Source organism: Phasianus colchicus, chromosome 10, assembly GCF_987193195.1.
Source record: "Phasianus colchicus chromosome 10, bPhaCol1.hap1.1, whole genome shotgun sequence".
NCBI classification, from domain to species: Eukaryota; Metazoa; Chordata; class Aves; order Galliformes; family Phasianidae; genus Phasianus; species Phasianus colchicus.
Window position 1 is genome coordinate 16913431 of NC_143445.1, and position 19843 is coordinate 16933273.

Genomic DNA, 19843 nt, shown 5'->3' on the forward strand with positions numbered 1-19843 from the left:
CCAGAGGACAGACTGTTGATGGGTCACAGCGATGAACACAGGCGTCCACTAGGCTAGCAGGGGGAAATGCTTTCCCTTCCAAATCTTCTTGCTCCTCTACAGTTTTCATCCCAGTACCCCTGGGGTGAGCAATGGGAGGAAAGGGATCACCTGCTTTTGCCACAGCTGAGCAACAAGAGCAAAAACCTCTTTGCAGGGTCATCCAGAGACATGCAGGACCAGCAACCGCATCTGAGCTCACGTCTGTTCCTCGGTCTGTCTGTCCCCATCAGAGGATGGAAATTATACTTCTAAGAAAAGCAGCGTCAGCAGAAACTAGTTTTCATCCAGACATAGTTTATGCAGTACAAGAAACTAGTTTGAAGTATATTGGCGAAAGATTACTGTTCTCCTGCCAATATAAGCCGTGTCTCCACCAGGGAGCTCTGACCCGCTGCACCATCAGTCGAGAAGCCCCGTGGACAGACTGACACATATACAGAGAAACTCCCTCGGCTCCAGTGGCGCTAGCGTGGATTTATCCTGATAAAAGTGTGAAATAGATACTGGCCCTCTGTTCCTTCCTTGGCACTTAAGCAGAATTCTGAAGAACCACAAGAGTCAGTGCTATTGTAAGCCATAAAAAACAGATAGAAAATATAAACACATCTGTCCCTATGTTCTACAAAAATTAAACAACAATAAATTAAGGACAAAAAATTCTAAAAGTTTCAGGTAAAAAAAATAAAATCCTTTTTGAAAGGCTGTTGATAAAAAAGTGAAGATTTCCTACTACCAAAGACAAAACTTTAAGTAAAATGATTTTGTCAAGAATCCAATTTTCCACTGAAAAGCATGATAGACCATCCCTGAATAATGACAGTTGCCACGACCAGCGTGCTACAGATGCAATGAAGCAAGAAAATAGCGTGTTCTCTAAGAGAACAAAAAGAACAGCAGCATTACCCGGGACACCATGCTAATATCAGGTTTTGATCTCACTACGGCAGTGTTTCCTGCTAGAGAGCTACAGCTGACACGGCGCACTGCAGGCTGCTTTTCAACACCTTCACACTTGCTGCTCTCACTCAGAAAACTGTCGAGAGGGAAACCACCACATGCAGCAGCAGGATGAATTTTAATTCCAGTTTTATGAATTTGCATCAGAAAACAGGGAAGGAGTGACGGAAAGAGGCTTATCTGTTTGAGGAGGCATCGTCAGGAGAAGATAAGACGGAGCAGGAGAAGTCATTTCTTCCAGCTCTTGTGCAGAGGACTGCTGTTTGCAGCACAAAAAATTATCAAAACCAAACACATAAATCAAGATATACCAGTCTCTGGGAAATAGAAACAGACTTGCAGCAGCACACACAAGATTTGGAGAAGAAGACGAGGAAGAAGAAAGAAATGCTTTTGCACCGTACACATTCTGACTAGCTGAGGTAGAAACCAAACAGCAGAGCTGAAGGAGATTGCAGATTCAAAAGTCAAAAGATGAATTGCAAAGAAAACCTGATCAACTTACAGGACTCCAGATAACACCCATGGCAGTAAAGAAATAGAAGTAGGAATCATAGGTATACAGTAGGGATGGGGTTTTTTTGTTTGTAGCTCCATATTTTTGTCCTACTGAATAAAAAGCAATTGTATTTCAAATCCTGTGCAAAGCCAGTGGATTGTGTGCAATTATGTATTCTCAATGCATAAACTGAGAAGTTCTGAGTATCCACGTGTCTGAATCTGGGAAAATCTGTTCTCAAGTGTGAATGGAGACCTCATAGCAGAGCTGAGCACGGATGGGCAGGGCAGGCACTGAATGCCCACCTTGGCTGAGAAGTCACACCTCTGACACAGCCACCTCAGAGAGGGTCAGGGAAGGGAAGCTCTGACAGTGCTCCTTGGGTGTGACAGATGCATTTGAATGTTTTAACCACGTGAACATTTACGCAGGCTTGACATATAACAAAGCCTTCCAGAAAGACTGCCCAAGGATTCGGTAAGTGCCATACACCTGTGAATGAATGTGGCTGCTGCTGGCGCGGTGCCTTCACTCACCAGGTGGACACAAGTGGCACAGATCTCAAGGCAGCTGAGAAGGTTTTCTCTCTGATTTGAAGACTTGATCATTTTCAGGTTTCGCCCATTTCCTATGATGCAATTCCTTGCTTTGTTGCTTTCTGCAAAATATAGTTTACAGCCCTATAACCTGCTTCACCTACTGACAGCATCATTAAAAAGGTGACTGTCTCTCTGTCTCTTCAGAGTATCTTGGAATCCAGTCTAGCTGTACCTGCTGGTACTTCTGCAGTGAACCAGTGAGCGCTGGGATGAGCTAAAAGGGGAGGAAAGAGATCAGTCACTCAGTGACCTGCTTCTAAAAAATGCTTCCTAATCAAGGGGCAAACTCTCAGTTTTACAGGTGGAAGATTACAGTTTAATTTCAAAGAGTTGTGCAGTGTGGTGTCTAACGTGAGTCTCAGCAGCAAATAGATTCCTAGAGAAAATCTACACACAATAAAGATCTAAACGCTCAGAGGCAGATACTGAGAAGTGGCACACAGCCATAATTGCTCCTGAAATCAGTGGAGTTTTACAGATGGAACAGAGGAAGGACTCCTTCCACAAGAGAATGTGCTGACAATAAATCAGCAGCGAGTGTTGCAATTACTGCCCCACGCAGTGTGATGCTTTGCTTGATGCTCCCTCCACAGCAAAGAAATTCTATTGATGGTACTTCTCACAGTGGCACTGGAAAAGAAAACAACAAAACAAATTCAGCTTCACAGCAGTTTTGGCACAAGGAAAGATCCAGAGAACTGCCAGTCTGCACTTCAATACAAGATCCTGACCAGGAGGAAAATGAGTCATGCAAAGTCTGGAGCAAGACATGGTATAATGCTTTCATATGGCCCCAGACAGAATTATAATTCCTCCCATCAGCTCTTCCTGCTGACATCAGCTTTCACATTGGTTTGGCCTAATAATTAGAAAAGTTCTTAGAACTTAACCAGAACATCATTGTTCCCATGGAAAACACCCCACTGCTCCTGTGATGGGAAATAGCTTTTTTCCTCTTTTCTTTTGAAAATTTTACTGCTGATCTGGCTAGGCCAGGCTCCAAGTCTAAGCTAGGTTTCTGCACGCTTTTACAGCACTGGCTTCACATCGGCATCTCCCACTGCTTCTGAAATCAGCCTGAGAAAATGAGCCTTTGTAGGGAACAAGGAGAAATGTGTCAGAAAAACAAGAGTAGCAGGGAAAGGCCTCTCGTGCTGCCCTCCCTGCCCCAGCTCCCATCCCTGGCTCCACCCTGCTGGGGCAGGAGCAGCCCTGGGCCCACGGCATCCCAGGTGATGGTAGGCCATGGAGAGCTCCATGAGGATGCAGAGAAGGGCAGGCCCCGTACCTCTGCATCCTCATGGATGTGGTGTGGGCACAGCTGCACCCGAAGCTGTTGTGCTGGAGCTGTGCTTGCTTCAGGTGGTGACAAGATTTGGTTCTGTGCCTTCACAGGCAGGATTTTCATGTCAGAAGCTTGTGTGAGCTTCCAGCAGTAAGTCATGTCAGCGGCTGTCAGTTAACTGTCCCATTTACTTTTGCATGATGTTATACGGATTTGGAGTCTGCAGCTCCCAGCTTTAAGATGGTAATAACTCTTTTGCAGCTTAAAATAAAAAACAGTAAACCCAGTGAAGGACACAGTAAAGCAGTAAACCAGCTTAAACTCAGTATGTTTAATTTGCTTTTCTCACCATCCATCATGTCATCTTGGGAGAACCGAAAGCATCTTAAAATAATTTGAAGAGTGAGAATTTTCTGGAAGGCTACTTGGTTTAAAATAGATTTTTAATTCCTGGGCTCTAACAGTATTACCAAATCACTCACTTTGCACACTGACCTCTGCCACATTGCTAAGGAACTGTTGTTAATTTTCATTTTTTGGGCTCAATTCTGGATCCTTCCAGCCAGAGAAGCAGTATTCTACGTCTCACTGTTCCTCTGGAAGAGTTACTTAGACCACATTACAGGCTTAGAACACCTAGACAACAGATTTTAGCCCTCTGTATGGACAGAAACTAGTTTGACACATTGTTTGGGGGAATTGTGTGCTTGTTCTGAGGAGGGCGGAGAAGGAGGATTCCTTGCTGGGCCACTTAACAGAGCAACAATCCCAATAGTGAGTCATTGGCATAAACAACATCCTTCAAAGTGAAGTATAGCTTCCCATTGTGAATACAAATTTCCCTTCTCATTTACTTGAGACACAAGAAAGAAAAAAAAGTAATTTGAACAAAGTGCAGAAGTAGCACGAGTCGCCTGTAACCCAGCACCAAGAAGATCAAATCGCTCTGCAGTTAACTCTCACGTGAAGATGGCTGTGAATGCATGCAGAAGCAGAGGCACGGACAGTCCGTGTGTTGGGCTGCAAAGTGCCAGCAGTCAGGAGTGCGAGCCCACAACAGTGGGTGTCACTGAGGCTGAGGGGTTCCTCTGGGATGCTGGGCAGCTGTGGTCTGCAAACACGGGAGTGCTCGCTGTCTCCTGTTACCTGTCACGGCCCTGTCACCAGAGCAGCAGGCAGAAAGGACAGACGGCCCCTCTTAAGCTGATCACTTAAGCAGTCCCAATCCCTATCAATCAAAACAAGACAGGTTTACTTAAAATGGCTTAAGTAATAGCTCTTCACTAACCCAGAGGATTTGGGCAGAAGCATCTTAAAGGCACTCTTCTGAACATCTCTGCAAACAACCTGAGGATGTGATAACATCTGGCAGGAGACAGTGAGAAACCACCGGGAGGGGTCAGTGAGGGGAGGAAGGACTGGGAGACAACAACCCTTGGGTTTTTTCAGCACAACTGCATTCAGAATCAGGTGTCTGATCATGGCTGATCACAGCAGATGGCCGGAGTCACTTGGGCAAGCAAAGTCTCAGACAGGAAAAGAGCACTTACTGTCCTTAGGTAAGTGCACACCTCTTGTGGACCTCACACCAGGTCGATAGTTTTGGAACATCAAGCAGAGAACACACAGTTAACTCAGTAATTTTGCAGGGTGGAAGAACACCTGGATGATGTCTCTTTGAATCCCACTTTAACCTAAACTCCTCTCAAACACCAGAACAAGTATGTTCAAACTAATTTTCAGCTGTCTTTAAAGATGTGCATCAGTTTAACTCCCACATAGACAAAGCTTTACTTACCCTGTACACACCATGTATTCTGTAACAAATGATACTGACTTCCATCACAAAAGCAGCACTGATAAGCACACCCAGACACAGGTCTAGCTTTGGTTCTCACTGTGCCATAGAAGAAGTATCGATCCATTGGTAATGACTTAGAAAGCAAAACAAATTATAACCCATGTAAAGATTTTAGAAATCTTTGCTGTGTCTTCCTAACACTGATACCAATTCAGATGAGCTCAGTGCACAAGTGCAAAGAATGAGATTTTTTACCAGGACTGAAAAAAGACTGGAAAAACCCGGGATGTGATCTTCAGGCATTGTTTTTAAATAGTGCTGTTGGCATAACATGTCTAATTTCTGAGAATTACAGTTTTGAAGAGGTCCTTCTCTAGAAAGCACCAAAAACCACTGAGATCAGATCGCGGGGGAACATTTAGGAACACAACTCCTAAGCACAAAGCAGAGAAGCGCAGTGATTACAAATCTCAAACCATGCACACAGCACTGAGGCTCACAGTTGGTGGATGCCTTCTGAAAACTCTTGTGTAGGAAAATGAATGATTTGCCATGCTGTAAGAGCAGCCTTTTGCATTATTTGTCATTCCGGAAACGCTAAGACCATACATCATGTGTGCTCATCCAGTGTGAGACAAAGTTCCTCAGACCACACCGAAGTGCGAGACAGTCTCTCATGCTTTGTGCCATCAGCTCTTTCATAGCTACACTCATTGAGAAAAATGCAGGCACACATCTACTCGCATCCAAAACCTGGAAGCACGTCCAGGTTTGTAAAAGTGTTCACATACGTTATTTTGTTCTTTGCTGAGCTGAAGCTGATTTTAGCATACAAGATACACTCTGCACTGAAGCCAGTTTATTTCTTGCATTCGGCTACAGAGAAGCTGATGGGAGACTCTTTTATGGATCTTTATAGGATGAATTTTTATGAATTTATTGGGAACCTTAAATATGAGCTCAGTATATCGTAAAAGCCCATATATTCATTCTTTGAATCAGTTCTGCTTCCTTTTGTAGGAAAGCCTGACAGAAAGATGCTCTCCAACATAAAAATAAACAGCAGCTCCACCAGGTTACCAAATATATGAGATTCACAACGCAAATCTCTGAAGGTTCAGTTATAGCTACCTGCTGGATTTACACCTCCCGTCTGAGCCAGTACAATATGCTGTATTCCACCCATAAATGGCATTAAAAGCCAAAGCTCATCTCTTGAACGGCACCTGGCAAGGAGCTGTGAGATAATACAGGCAATGGAGCTTCAGTCCAATATCCCGTGTGGAACAGACTCACAAACCAAGTGAACTCCTCGTTCTGCTGATGCTGCCACTTTCACACACAGCATTACATACCTCCTCGAGATGGCAGTTCGCAATGAGCACAACATCCACATCCAAAAGGCACCAGCTAAGTGTGTCATAGAGCATTTGCAGGCTGTGGCTCTTCATCAGAACAGCAGAAATCAGCTCGTTCCTTTCTTCATTTCATAGTAATTCCTTTCCGCGTTAATATGAAACTTTTTCTTTCTACTGATTTCCTTCGAGTGTCCTTAAGGTTCCTTTAAACTTCAAAATTACTCGGGAAATCTGGGCTTGCTGACATTACTCTGTACGTTAGGAATCCAAGGGAGTTCATTCTTTGTGCTGGCAAGCCTTCAAACTATCTTGATTTTATCAGCCATAATTCATGCTTTGTTCACAGGACAAGGTTGTTTCTTTTGTATTATTTTGAGTCATCTCTGGAAAAAATCACCTCTCACTAAAATGTAATAAAATATGAGAAGAGATTATGACTTATTAAATTAAGCCAAAGCATACTCTGTATTTTGGTATAGTACCATCCCTGGAGGGAAAGCAAATACATTTTCAAATGAGTTCTGCTTCCAATTAGGCAGCAAAACAAGTACCCACATTTCCAAAGACGCCCAACACACAAGGTGCACCACGAGCACAGGAAACTGACAAACTCAGCCATAAGCAGCAGCACAGACATTGCTGGGTGCTGACAGCCCCCACCAAGGCTGTGAGCAGCATGACATGTTGGCTGTAATTTTTTGCTCCAGTCCTCCCCCTACAAACTCTGCTTGCTCTGCATGTATTTTGCTACAAGGATGAATCTGGAAGAAACGGTAAAGCGTTTTTCATAGGCATCTTAATTCACACCTATAAACAGCTTAAGAAGAAGATGCCCTGTCTGTTGGACCTGAGCCTTCTATCACTGTGGGTCACTTGTTTCAATTATAGAAGCCTGCAACATTAAGTCTCCACCATTGGAACAAACAAGGAGTTCAGTCATTGAGTTTAACAGTGGCAGGATCAGACAAATATCTACATTCAGGCTCACAGGAAAATGAAATAAATGTAAAAAACATACATATCAGTTAAGCATTCAGTGCCCCAGTATTAATAACCTTTAAAAAATATGTCAAATACACACAGCATGGGAGATGACTCAGCAGCTACTAGATTTTCAGAACAGATGGAGCATCGCTGTCCCCATACGAGAGATTTCTGTACACCTGCTTCTTGCTGAAGACACTGGTTCCAGTCATGGAAGCAAAAATTTTCTCTCTAAAGCTGGCTTTACTAATAATAAGTGTGAAATAAGGATATTTCTCAAGGGGATTTTCTAAATTTAAAAATGCATTCTGCTTCTTTACACCTCTTATGCTACTGAATGCTTTAGCCTACCACAATCTAAGTGCAGTAATTAAGTGTAAGTGTAATTGTTACAACTGTCTGGGGTAGGACAAAAGTAACTGTCAGGGAACTGTCACGTCCCCATGCTGTCCTGCTTCCAGCCCATAAGTAATGGCTGTAGGACTGAATTATTCCTCCTGCTTCCCCACCCACCCCCACCCCCCGTTCCACTCCAGCATATTGAACTTGACTGGTGGTACCATGACAAATGTTAGTTACACTCCAGCTCAATCTCCCTACAAAAAAGCAGAAATATGCCATAATTCTCATTACACAACCACAAAAAAATCTCGCCCAGCCCCACCAGTATTTAACTTCCTCAATGCCTTTAGTTGCAATACTGGTTAAGAGACACAGTGTGATGTCTGAATGTGAAGCCAAATGTTTGGTTTCCTTATGGATTTTCATCCTCTGTTCACTCATGTGCAAAGCAATGACCACTTCTACCCTAAAAATAAAACCTCCATTCAGATTCTTTGACACTACTCAAGCTGATCTGCTTTGGCTCTATAGCTTTATTTTCCAAATTTTGATATGGAGGCAGTGACTGCAGAATAAAACCAGGAATCATTTAAAGGAGCAAATATGGGAGCTTAGATTTAATCCCAGGGCCAGCACGCCAGCAAAAAGCAGCTCTGCAGAGCTGCCCTTCTCCATGCTGTCGGTGTCTCCCAGCCCCTTGGCTGCACTGCAGCTGGAGCTTTGCCAGCCCACCCAGGGGCAAGCATCACTCCAAAAATTGCTAGTGCTTGTGGATTGCTGGGTCTAAGGATGGGAAGATGGGGATTGGAACACCAGCAAGAAGGGCTTGAAGTCTGCAAGCAGCCAGCAGTTCAGATAGCAGGCTGGGAAGCAAATTCTGGGACTGAATGGTAGGAATGACCTAGTGCTAGAGTGGCTGCAGGCAGCACAGAAGACAAGGAGAGTGCTTTGGCTGTGTGCACAGAGCAAGGGGCCCTTCCCACACATCCTCACCCTCAAATGGGAAAGGTCACTCCTGCCTCCTCCTTTCCTCCTTTTCCAGCCCCTCCCCAGGGAAACAGTGGCACACAACACTGGCAGTTGTGTCCTCCATCCTGTATCAGGAGTCCTGACATGATCCTGCTTAATGAATTTCAGTGGTAGATACAATCATCCATCCTTATTTCATTAGTTTTGCTGCTCTGAGAATGGCAGGCTGGTTTTTCCTGTAGCCTTTCTGAATTTCATACATTCTTTTAACTCTCAGTATTTATTTTCCCTCTGGAGTCTGAAGTAATCTGAGAGAGCACCAAGCTGCTGCCCCATTATAAGCCCCAGTTCCTCTATCAGCGCAGTCCAAACCTGCTTCTTATTGTGCTCGCTTCTGTAATGGAGACGGGGGTTTGTGCAAGCTGCCAGCCAGAGACTGATGGTACACAAGATAGGTACTTTCTGCCCAGAAAAAAAGAAATATTATTAGCCAGTGCACATTTAAGAGCAAAAATTGCTAGAATTTGACTGAACTTTTCTAGTTTCTCCATTTAAAGTGACCCTCAAACACAAAGGAGACTGTTGCTGCATGACCACCGATATGAAGGTAACTCTCGGGAGAAAAGAGCCAGCACGTTAATGTGGATAAGGCAATACTGGTCAAGGGCAATTTGTTGCAAGTCCTTCCCATGAAAGTGCACTGAAATTTCTAATACTCACAAAAATTAAGTGGACATTACTTCAAGTCACATTTGGAAACTCCCTGCCTACCGAATTGCCTGTCACTTGGTCATTAGTGGCAAAGTTCAAAAACATTTGCTGTAAGTCCACTGAAATATTGTTTCAGAGCTTTGGTGCTTTACTCAACAAAAACAATTTTTCCATTTTTAAATGCCATGCCAAGTGTTCTAACAACTGTAGCTACAGATCATGTAACTGAAACCCTTCCTAATGTGAGCTTGAGAATTTTTACTAGCTCTAAAAACAGCTGGTCATGAATACACTAGTCAGAAAAGAATGCAAAACAAAACTAGTAAAAAAAGTGTTGATTGGTAGCTCTCTCACGGGTATATTTAACCATTTCTTAAATATGTTTTGCTTGTCTGGAAGTGAGGATATTTACATTATTTATTTCACAGTGATCCGGAAAAAAAAAAAAAAAGAACCCAAATTCCTAATGAAATGCATTTGTTTCTGACAGATATTGCTAAACTGAAATCTGGTATATGTTCTTAGACAAAAAGTTTATTAATTTTGGCTGTTCTAGGAGGAAACAAAACTCCTTGAAGACGAGACTTAACCTCAAAAATCTTTTTGAATAGATTTCAGGGATCTGTCTTCTTAGTTCTGTGTGTGCATGCACATACATGTGGGTGCAGAGGTGAGGGTGTGTATGCACAGAGAAAACACAGAGCCTGACTGTGTTCATCCACTGAAGTGCATAAGCATCCTTGCATTGATTTCAATGGTATTTGCTCAGATTGTGCAAGTCAAACCTGTTCTCTCATACAATCTACAGAAACCATTCATTGGTTTCACTGGGATCTGGATTGATGGCTAGCTTTGATTTAGAGCACTAACACTTTTAGCCACTCATACCTGGACACGTGTAATGGCTAGGAACCCATGCTGTAAGTGCTCCATCATCTCAGCTTCAAGAGCAATACAAAAATGTGCTCAGAACAGCAGTCAGCAGGCACTGGCAAACTGACTTTACCATATCTCTGACAATTATTGTGCACGTGAGCAGTGCACCTTTTCACGGTGCAGAACTTTATTAGCCTGCAGTGATAGACTAACAAAATATGCCTTTTGTTCCTATCACTGCCACGGTAAGTATGAGCAGATTTCGCATGTCTCATGTTTTAATGAACAGTTGAAGGTTATTATAAAACTTATAAAATAGGCTATAAGAGAGAATCTGAAATAAGCTCCCTGCCCAAAGGCTGGAACAGCTGTACCGAATCCATTCTTGGCCAAAACCAAAGCTGCACTTTAGTATCTTCAACCCTTTTGTATTTACACTGTCCAAGAGCATCATTAGCTGGTAGGAATACAACACAGCTCACCTTATCAGTAAGAAAGCAGTGGTTCATACTGGTTAGCAAGTATCAGCAGCTGCTGGAAGAAATCATTATATTGCAAAACTGATCATATCCTTTGAATCAGTCCTCACTGCAAATTGCAGAGGGTGTACTGAAGAAGAGTACCTGAATCTTGAAACCCAATAAGGAAACTGATTAGCACTACTGACATTGAACGAAGAGGTCAAAGGGAAAAATCCCTTCCAACTCCTCATCAGCTCTTAGCAAATGAGTGCCAGATCCCACACTTGCAGCTTAACGGCACCATGGAAACCAGCCCAGGTGAGCTGCTACCCATTGCAAAAATCTGTGTTAATCACATGCATAAGGATGGCAGAAATACTCCCTGGGCTCCCTAGTGCAGCGAAAGATTGTGACATAATGACATTTGCAGGATCCTATAAGCATAGGAAGGAAAGATTAGGATTTCCTTCAGTGATAATTAAGATATAGAACAGGAACATCATTAGGATAAGAAGAGGTTAAAATAAGGAGTAAAAACCTACACTGCTGCATCTCTGAAGCCTTCCACTCTGGCCTTTCAGATCTTTGCAATAATTTTTCAGAGTGCTTCCCAGTGCAGGCCAGAGAGAATTTTTTATGAACTCCTGAAAATAGATTTAAAATTCACAAAGTCTCATAACAACCGGTCTGCTTCCTGCCACTCTCCGGAATGGTCGTTTTTCAGCTGAGAACTCAGCAAAGCTCAACAGACTGACATATGGCCGTGACTGGGCTGCTAAACACCCTCTGATGTTGAGGAGATGATATTCTACAGCCTTTGGCTTCTATGATTTTTAGCGGATTCAGATCTGAGCCTCTTTTGCCCTTTCAAATCCACCAGGAAAGTGTTACCGAGATGTATTAGTACCATCTACCGTTGGCAAGTCAGTATTGCACCTTCAGCAATTTTTCGTGCTTTTGAGGCTGCTGCTTATTTATTTTTCCAGATTATTTATTTACCTTGTAAGGCAAGATTAACACAAATAGAGGCCACTTAAGCAGAGGCTGTGACATCAACACGCAGGAATTTGCACGTGAACACACCGTGTGAGCCTGGCTGAGAGCAGGGGAGGTGAAACAAACGTGTTGGGCTGTTTGGGGAACAACTTCTCCCCTCCCCAGCAAGTACTCACAACAACAGATACGTTCCCCACTGGTGAATAGAGGAGAGATCTTTTATCACTAACTTAAGTTCACTGAAAAATCTGATGAGCTTTTTTTACATACAGAAGTGGAGTGGCGAGGTCAAAACATTTCTCTGGTAAAAATCAGCATAGCTCCAGGGACCTCCGCTCGGGTGGATCTGAGCCAATTAACTCTGCCTTGTGTACAGAGGGCTGATAAGTGAGCCCGTGCTGGGGATTAAGTCACCAATGAGAGCACATAGAAGGCCAACTTTTATCTGCTGCTGTTTGTGAGCAAAGGTGAAAAGACAGTTGGTCAAGCAAACCAAAGTGCTGGGCTGGAAGCCAGCTGGTATAACCTCGCTGACACCGGCAGCCACTCCAGATTCACGTTTGCAAAATGGAGACTGCAACCCAGCCTTCCTCCTGCAATTCCATCTGACTTAGGTACATAACTTAACAGGCATGGCTGTGTAAAACTGCCTTGCCATAGGGTCTGCGTAGAGCATACATTCATATCACTTTACATCCATTGGTTTTTTCCATCTGTGATGGCAGATCTTGAACAAGCCTTTGCAGTAGATCTCAAGTTTAAGCTATTTTATCAGCATCCTCCAAGTCTCCTTTTTAAAGGATACGTAGACAAATCTGAAATAGCTCTGCAGTCACTGTGTGCTGGCCTTCCACACAGGGGAGATGGGATTATCACCACACTGCTGCTCCCCATCGTTGCTGTTTCATTTTTCTTTTTTTTTAAAAGATAGGTCAGATCAGGACTGCCTTTGCTCCAACCATGGCTGCTGCTGGGCCTGCAGGGACTGGCCTGCACCTCCAGCTTCCCCATCACTGCACAATGCAAACATGGGCTGAGGAAGTAGAGGTGAACCACTTCATTTTAGACAATAGACAATTTTAGTCTGTTCAACCTGTCCAGCTTTCAGTGACTAATAATGTCTGAAAGCCTACATATATATATATATATATATATTTTTTTTTTTTTAAAGCCTTCCTTGTTTGCAAGAAGCAAATATTTCCCTGGTCTGTCTGTGTGTAAGGAGCTCTGCTCATCTCAGAAGCCTTTCCCTATACCCACCTCAACTGCAGCTCACTACCAACAGACACTTCCCTGTCTGCTGCTCCTCAAGACATGATCAGACACTGAATTTCTTTTTCAGATGCCTTCTGCTGACAATCCAATCATCCTGAAACCAGACCAAATGCTCAGATTTTCCTGTCCAGTCATTTATGCTTCCCATGAGCTTACTGCACCAACTCCCCAGCCACATGGCTCAGCTTTTTTATTTCTTTGTTTTTATTCTGTTACTCTCATTCTCAAGGTCACCTGGCCCCTTACGTAGAATATTCCAATCCTCTCCTACTATTGTGCCCTCTAAAAGTTACCAGTGACTTGCTGAAATCCCCACTTGTCTGCTGAGGACATTAATGATTATATTAGGGCAGGATCTGTTTTAAGAATAACCTAGGATATAGGAGAAACTTCACTATTAGCTTTCCTGCAAGCTGATATTCTTCCTTTCTATGGTACACAGTTTTGTCTCTCATTGAGCCAGCAGAACTGTAACTTGTGAGTAACGTTTTTAGTAGTTCCCCATGTAGCAGATATCAGATACATTAATAAAACCTAGGAGATGTGCCACTTTTCCTAGCCACCTTGGCTAGGAAAGTGGTGAGTCTTAAAAATAACAGTGTGAAAAGACCCAGCACTGATAAAAATTTGTTGCATTTCACTTCTCTCTCCTTCCCTCCCACTTTCATACTATTCTTTCCTCTTAAGTTTATTCATAAGCCTTACTGCTACTGGTACAAGTTGAGCAGCCCTATAGTTACTACTCTTAAACGTAGCTCATTTTTATTTGCTGTTCTCCAGTCACAGTATGGTATCCCATTTGCTCATTAGTTAGATATGCCTGCAATAAAGAACTTCACATGTTCAGTCTCTTAGAGTTCAGGGTCAAAAGTACCTCACCCCTAAATCCCAGCTCCCCCCATGAAAGTGCACAGAGCTCTCCAGATTTTGCTGTGATAATTTCTCTTTTCCACCTCTGCCAACAGCTTTTATATTCTTCAGGGAAGGGGAATGTAGGCTGTTTGCTGTTAATTCCTGTTGCAGTCAAAGTAAGGCTACAGATTCTGGTAGCGAAAAGATGCGTCACTGAAAGCAGGCTGACACACACTGTCCCTTGCAGGGACCACAAACTCCTCGTGCACGTCTATGAAAACCTAGCTCTTTTCAGAACTCTGTCCCCTTGTTAACTCATACTCAGCTGCTCAGCCAATTGAGATGTCCTCAAACCAGCCAGCAGCCTCCAGTTTGGACTCTGCATCTTCAGCCTTCAAGGGTTTCTTACTTATCCACCCCTTTCTGCTTTCAGAAGCAGGAGTCCTTTTTCACAAGAATCACAAGAATCTCACTGTCACCAGGCTCTTCCTTCCTCCAGAGAGGATTCAAGGGCTCTCCCCTCTCATTTTCACTTATTTTTCATATCCTGATGTAATTCCTTCCCAGACCTCTATAATAAGATCAAGGTCCTCCTAAAGTATATATATGTATCAATGCTCCCTGTCTGCAGTTAACTCTTTCATGGGCAGTGCAGGATTTTTGTATATGGTCTCAAAAATACTGAAGAGTGAACTGAAAGTGGTTGACCATGAACTTCTTATTATTGCATCATAACATGATGGGTATTTGCTAAAGAAAGAAAGCACTTTGATGTTGACTGAAATGTTGTTCATTAACTTCTTTTCCATCTCTCATGTTTTAAACTATGCCAAAACACGGAGAACATGTTACATAAACCTCTGTTGAAAAGCAAATATTTTTTAAAGGAACTGGTTATAACTGATCCAGTCTGAAGCAGCTACTGTAAAGGAGCAATGAAGGTGCCTCTGTTCTGACATCACTGTGTTTAGGTAGACAAACATGACAGCCATGATCACATCAGGAGCAGCTTCCAGGCAACCCACTATCTTTAAGCCTCCTGAGAAACAGATGGGTCTGTGCATCATCCCTTCTTCAATGACATACTGATGTATTTTTTTCATAAGCCTTGCTTATGAAACCTTAATATTCAAACAAGTTCAGTCCTGTACCTAAAACGTTAGTCCATATATCACAAAACCTACACAAAGGCCAGGAAAAACCCTACCCTTGGCACTCAGCAGTATCGCATGGTCTGGGAAGTCCTTCACGCTAAGGCAATACTTTTCACCTACAGATCTCGAGATACATCCCTGAGCAGTTACTCAGCTTCCCTTATTTCACACATAAATAAACTGAAGTTGAGACAGCTGGTGCTTCCATTCACCATTGCAACGCTGGTGATATTCTTGCTTTAAGTCGGCGTTTTGCCCAGATGATCTCCAGAGATCCCTTCCAAACAAATTTTTATGACTCAGTGACTCAATGGTTAGATTATCCAGGTTCCCCGTTGGCTGCTGTCATTTCCCTAGTGCCAGCACAGCCGCTCATTGGATCTCTGTTAGCCTAACTCATGGGGTCAGTCTGCCAAAGAACTAACCTTACCATAATGAATGATTCATTTGCTGCTGGCATAGCTCCCTGCATCACTTCGCCGCTTGGTGAGATAAATGACAGAGGAATGCCAGGGAAGGGTGAGAGGCTACAGCTGGAGCAGGGGTTGGAGCCTCCCCTTTCAGCGGCAGCGAGCAGCTACATCAGCCGACTGGCAACGTCAACCCGTGCCTTCGAGCAGACGTGGGAATTGGGCCTGCTCCATGCTCCACGCCTGCCCCGACCTGTCACAGCGTCACAGACATGGTTGAACACTTCCAATGGACATCTGCCAGGCTGCCCTGAGCTTGCTGCGGATGGGAAGCGTTAGGCATGGTTCTTGGCATTCAGTCCGCAGCCACGGAGCAGGGGCTGCCAAATACTCAGCAGTGGCAGCCACTGAGCCCATTGCTAAATACCTGCTACTAGCACCATCTCCTTAATTCTCCTCCAGCACGTTCCCCATCTCACCGATGATACAGCCCCCTGAATTCAGAACAGACCTCTCTGGGGCACACCACATGTAGGGGTTTCGCATAGCTTACTAACCACTAAAAATTAAGCGTGAGAGACCTTGGCTGCAGGTACGACATGCTTAACCCCATGCACAGTGTCTCCTCTAATTCCTAATGGCCCTAAATCATTTTTTGTTTGTAGGCTCAGGTTCTTTTACCCTAGTAACCTCTCTTTGAAATCATGGACACCTTTCTCCTTTCATTTCAGGTCAGATTTCTTTGGTCTTCGTTTCAGCCGGTTTGCTCTTCCATCTTCCAACCATAAGCTTCTCATAGTACTCTGCAAGTCTTTGTAACACTGTCTTGATTTCTGTTTTATATTTGGTAATTTTCCATTATGTAGTTCCTTCAAACTTGGTCAGACTGTTTCCCAACTCAAGTCCTCTCCTTCATACATCCAAACAGCCTGAGTACAATCTTTAGGGTTAACAATCCAACACTGTCCCTGGTCTAAGGGAACAGGATTGGTAAGCCAGACAGTAAGTGAGAAAAGTGATTTTTTTAATATTTACCAAAGTCCTGGGATTCTTCTGTTCAATTAATTTCCTCTCCCACAATTCTTTTTGCAGACTTAAGTTGAAGGGAAGTTTCAATTTGTGGTGTTTGAGATCAAAATGCAAAGATCTCCAGGCCCTGCCTTGCTCTACCACACATGCCAAGCACTCTGGCTCACTGCTCCAATGCCTTTTCTACAAACACTGTTGCACCCTCTCCAGTGTTTTCCATAAAGACAAACTGGATGGGGTCAGAGTGGAAACTGAGTATGGACACAGCTGCTTAGGAAATAACCTAATGTGTGAGCACTCCTGCCTCAGAATAAGCAGTTCCATGTTCAGCTCCAGCTGTAGAAAGATCCCTTGGACTTGAATAGGGGAAGTCACTCCTGAATAACATTCAGTGCTACTACTTTGGGGCCAAACATATCTTCTTACAGAAATGTACTTCCTAAGGAATTATCACTTGTTCTGGATTTATCTGGGTGCAGTTTTAGAGTGAGTTACAGTTGATTTCAGAACACAGAAAAGGCTGAGGAGCACATATTGCTTGGTGAGAAAACAGCTCCAACAATGGGATCCAATTGTGACTGAGATCTGTAGATCTTAATTTAGTTTATTATTTAGTGATGCAAGAAAAAAGATTTCCCTTCCCCCTCACCGTTATATTATAAAGCTCCAAAACTATTCATTTTATACTGAATGGAATTTTACTTTCAGCAAAACTGAATAGAAATTATTTAATCATTCACCCTCTATTTACCTTTGATATCAAAGCAAAGTTAGCACAGGCAGCTTTCTGATGCATGTAAAACAAATCCCACAAGAGACCATTCCAGGATTTTAGGGGAAATTATTTGTATCATTATTATTCTACTGAGCTGCCTGCAATTTGAGATCAAATCCCATACATTTTCCCCCCAGTATCTGCAATGACTTCCAAAATTATGCAGATGATTATTTTATTAGCATGTACCCAGATGGTAGACTGCCAGACCCAGTTACTGTCACTGCATCGAGCTCTCTGTAATGCAAGAATTACTGAGAAAACAGTGCATTTAGCCACTGGTTATATAAATTAAGACCAAATCAACGCTTACAAACTCAATTCAAGCAAAATCAATAAAAGGTATGTGAACTATCAGATTAGCAACATCAGACAAAATGTTAACAATAATCTCTTCATTTAAGATGCCTTGCACAACACTCAATCGTGGGGAATGCCTGACTGCTGTGCCACAGCACCATTTCTCATTGACATTACTTAAAGCTAGCTCTGTTAAAAGCAGTTCATCACCCATCTTGCAATTTACTCTACGGGCATACCCGACACCAAACCTGAAATACAAGGCCATAACTGCAAAGCAAATTACAGCAAATAGGGAAAAATGCATATTCACATTAAGAGATGATATTTATACTGTGGCAATCAGGTCCATTTATGGCATTTACCATACAAAATGGTAATGCTGTTTATTCAAAGATTACACTTTGTTTAAAATGAAACGTTTGTCTCTTCCTGACTCCAAGGGATGACTACTCAGATACTCTTTGTAAAACCGTTTTGGATATGAAAAGCACTAAGTATAATACCAGCTGTGAGGATAAAGTATTCAGTGTATTGTAAGATTATTTATCAAATTGCAAAGCTACAGAACTGCAAGGCTGCAAAGAACCTCCAGAGATGATGCTGTACAATGAGGCTGGATCAAGAGTCTGGCGTGCACGTGGGCTAGTAAGCTCTTTGCAGCAGACAGCCATCAGAGTCCCAGATATTTTAACAATTCTTCTCACCCTGGGATCTTTGTGATTGCTGCTTGTTCCCCTACTCCTTTCCCTGCATTGATTTCTACCTTCAGATGTCCATCTCATCTCTCTGGTCACTTTCAGCAGCTGTGGACTCCTGTCTTCTGGCACCACCGCCAGCCCTTCAGTGGTAGCCACATGGCCAGCAAGCCTCAGACATGCTTGCCCAGACAGCACAGTATTTCAGCCTGACTGGGCACAAAGACCAAGTACGGTCTGGGGTTTCCTGCCTGCACTAAATTTTGGACCTCCCTCTCTGCTGGGTGCGCAGACAGATCGCTGTGGAGGAAGGTGCTGGCAGAAATCATGTCTTGCTCTACTGGTGACTTGTAAGCAGAGGACTGTGACAGTGTTTACTGCTTGGAAAACTGCTCATCTTCTTTGGGGAGGGGCAAAAGGCCAGCTGTGGCCCACGGGCTACCAGCTTAACAAGATGGGATAACGCATGCTCCGAAAGTGGGAAAGTACAGTCCACAAGTGCAGAAATCAACACATCAAGGAGGCGGCAACCTAAATACATCTAATGCTGTATCCAAAATCTGTTTTCTATGTCTTCAGACTTCAGTAGGAAGACTGTACCATTGAATCTGGATGAGTTAGAAGCCAAGCATTATATTAAAATCTGGATGCCACAGGAGGCTTGTGAACACAGGTCTTTTGTTGAAATGCACTGTATATACTATAGCTACAGATTTGGTTTAGCTTTACACCTAGATTCTTCTGGCACAGCTGTTTGCATTAAGAAAGTCAAGCATGATGACAGATACGATAGCCAGCACTGTCTGATACAAACGTGGGAAGAAGGAAGCAAAAGAAATCAAAGAAGAAAAATGTGTCTCTCCATTACTGCACAACAGCAAACAGTCCAGCCATACTCTTGCTGAAAGGAATTTGATGTCTTGGTCTGCTTTGCCTAATGAGCTACCAACATCAATCTGTCATCATCTGTATTATTTGAAATGGCCTCTGCTGACACAAGGTATATTCATATACTGGCCCTCCTGGGCACTTGAGAGTTCAAGTCCTGGCCAGTTTATACCACACTGAATGATAATGAGGGGTAACAGAATAATCATTGGCTTCATTCTCTCAGGGGGAGGCAAGAATGTTGTTGTAGAGATCTCCCCCAGCCAAGAATGGCTTTGGATTGTAGAACAGGGAATACAAATTATTTGGTGCTATGTGTACAGAGAGTTTCTAGCAGTTCCTTGAAGCGGTGCTTTAGCTCTCTGAAGTACATCTAATGCATCTGTCCATCCATACTGGCATTTCCCTGGGCCTGTCCAGAGTACATCACTCTCAAGAACTAGCAGGGCTATATCACAAGATAAGAGATGAACACTGACAATGGTGGAGAATTTCAAGCAAAAAAAAAATCCCCTTTTGTTGCTTTTTCTCTACCTGTTCCTATGATACACACATAATTAATATTGCACAATACTGGATAAG

General features: G+C 43.2%; 1 protein-coding gene across 1 annotated transcript in view; it reads right to left on the bottom strand.

The window, feature by feature from the left end:
* The window catches only part of LOC116235421 (uncharacterized), a 93937-nt gene that overhangs the window by 1995 nt on the left and 72099 nt on the right, over positions 1 to 19843 (bottom strand). The gene's annotated exons all lie outside the window — the stretch shown is intronic.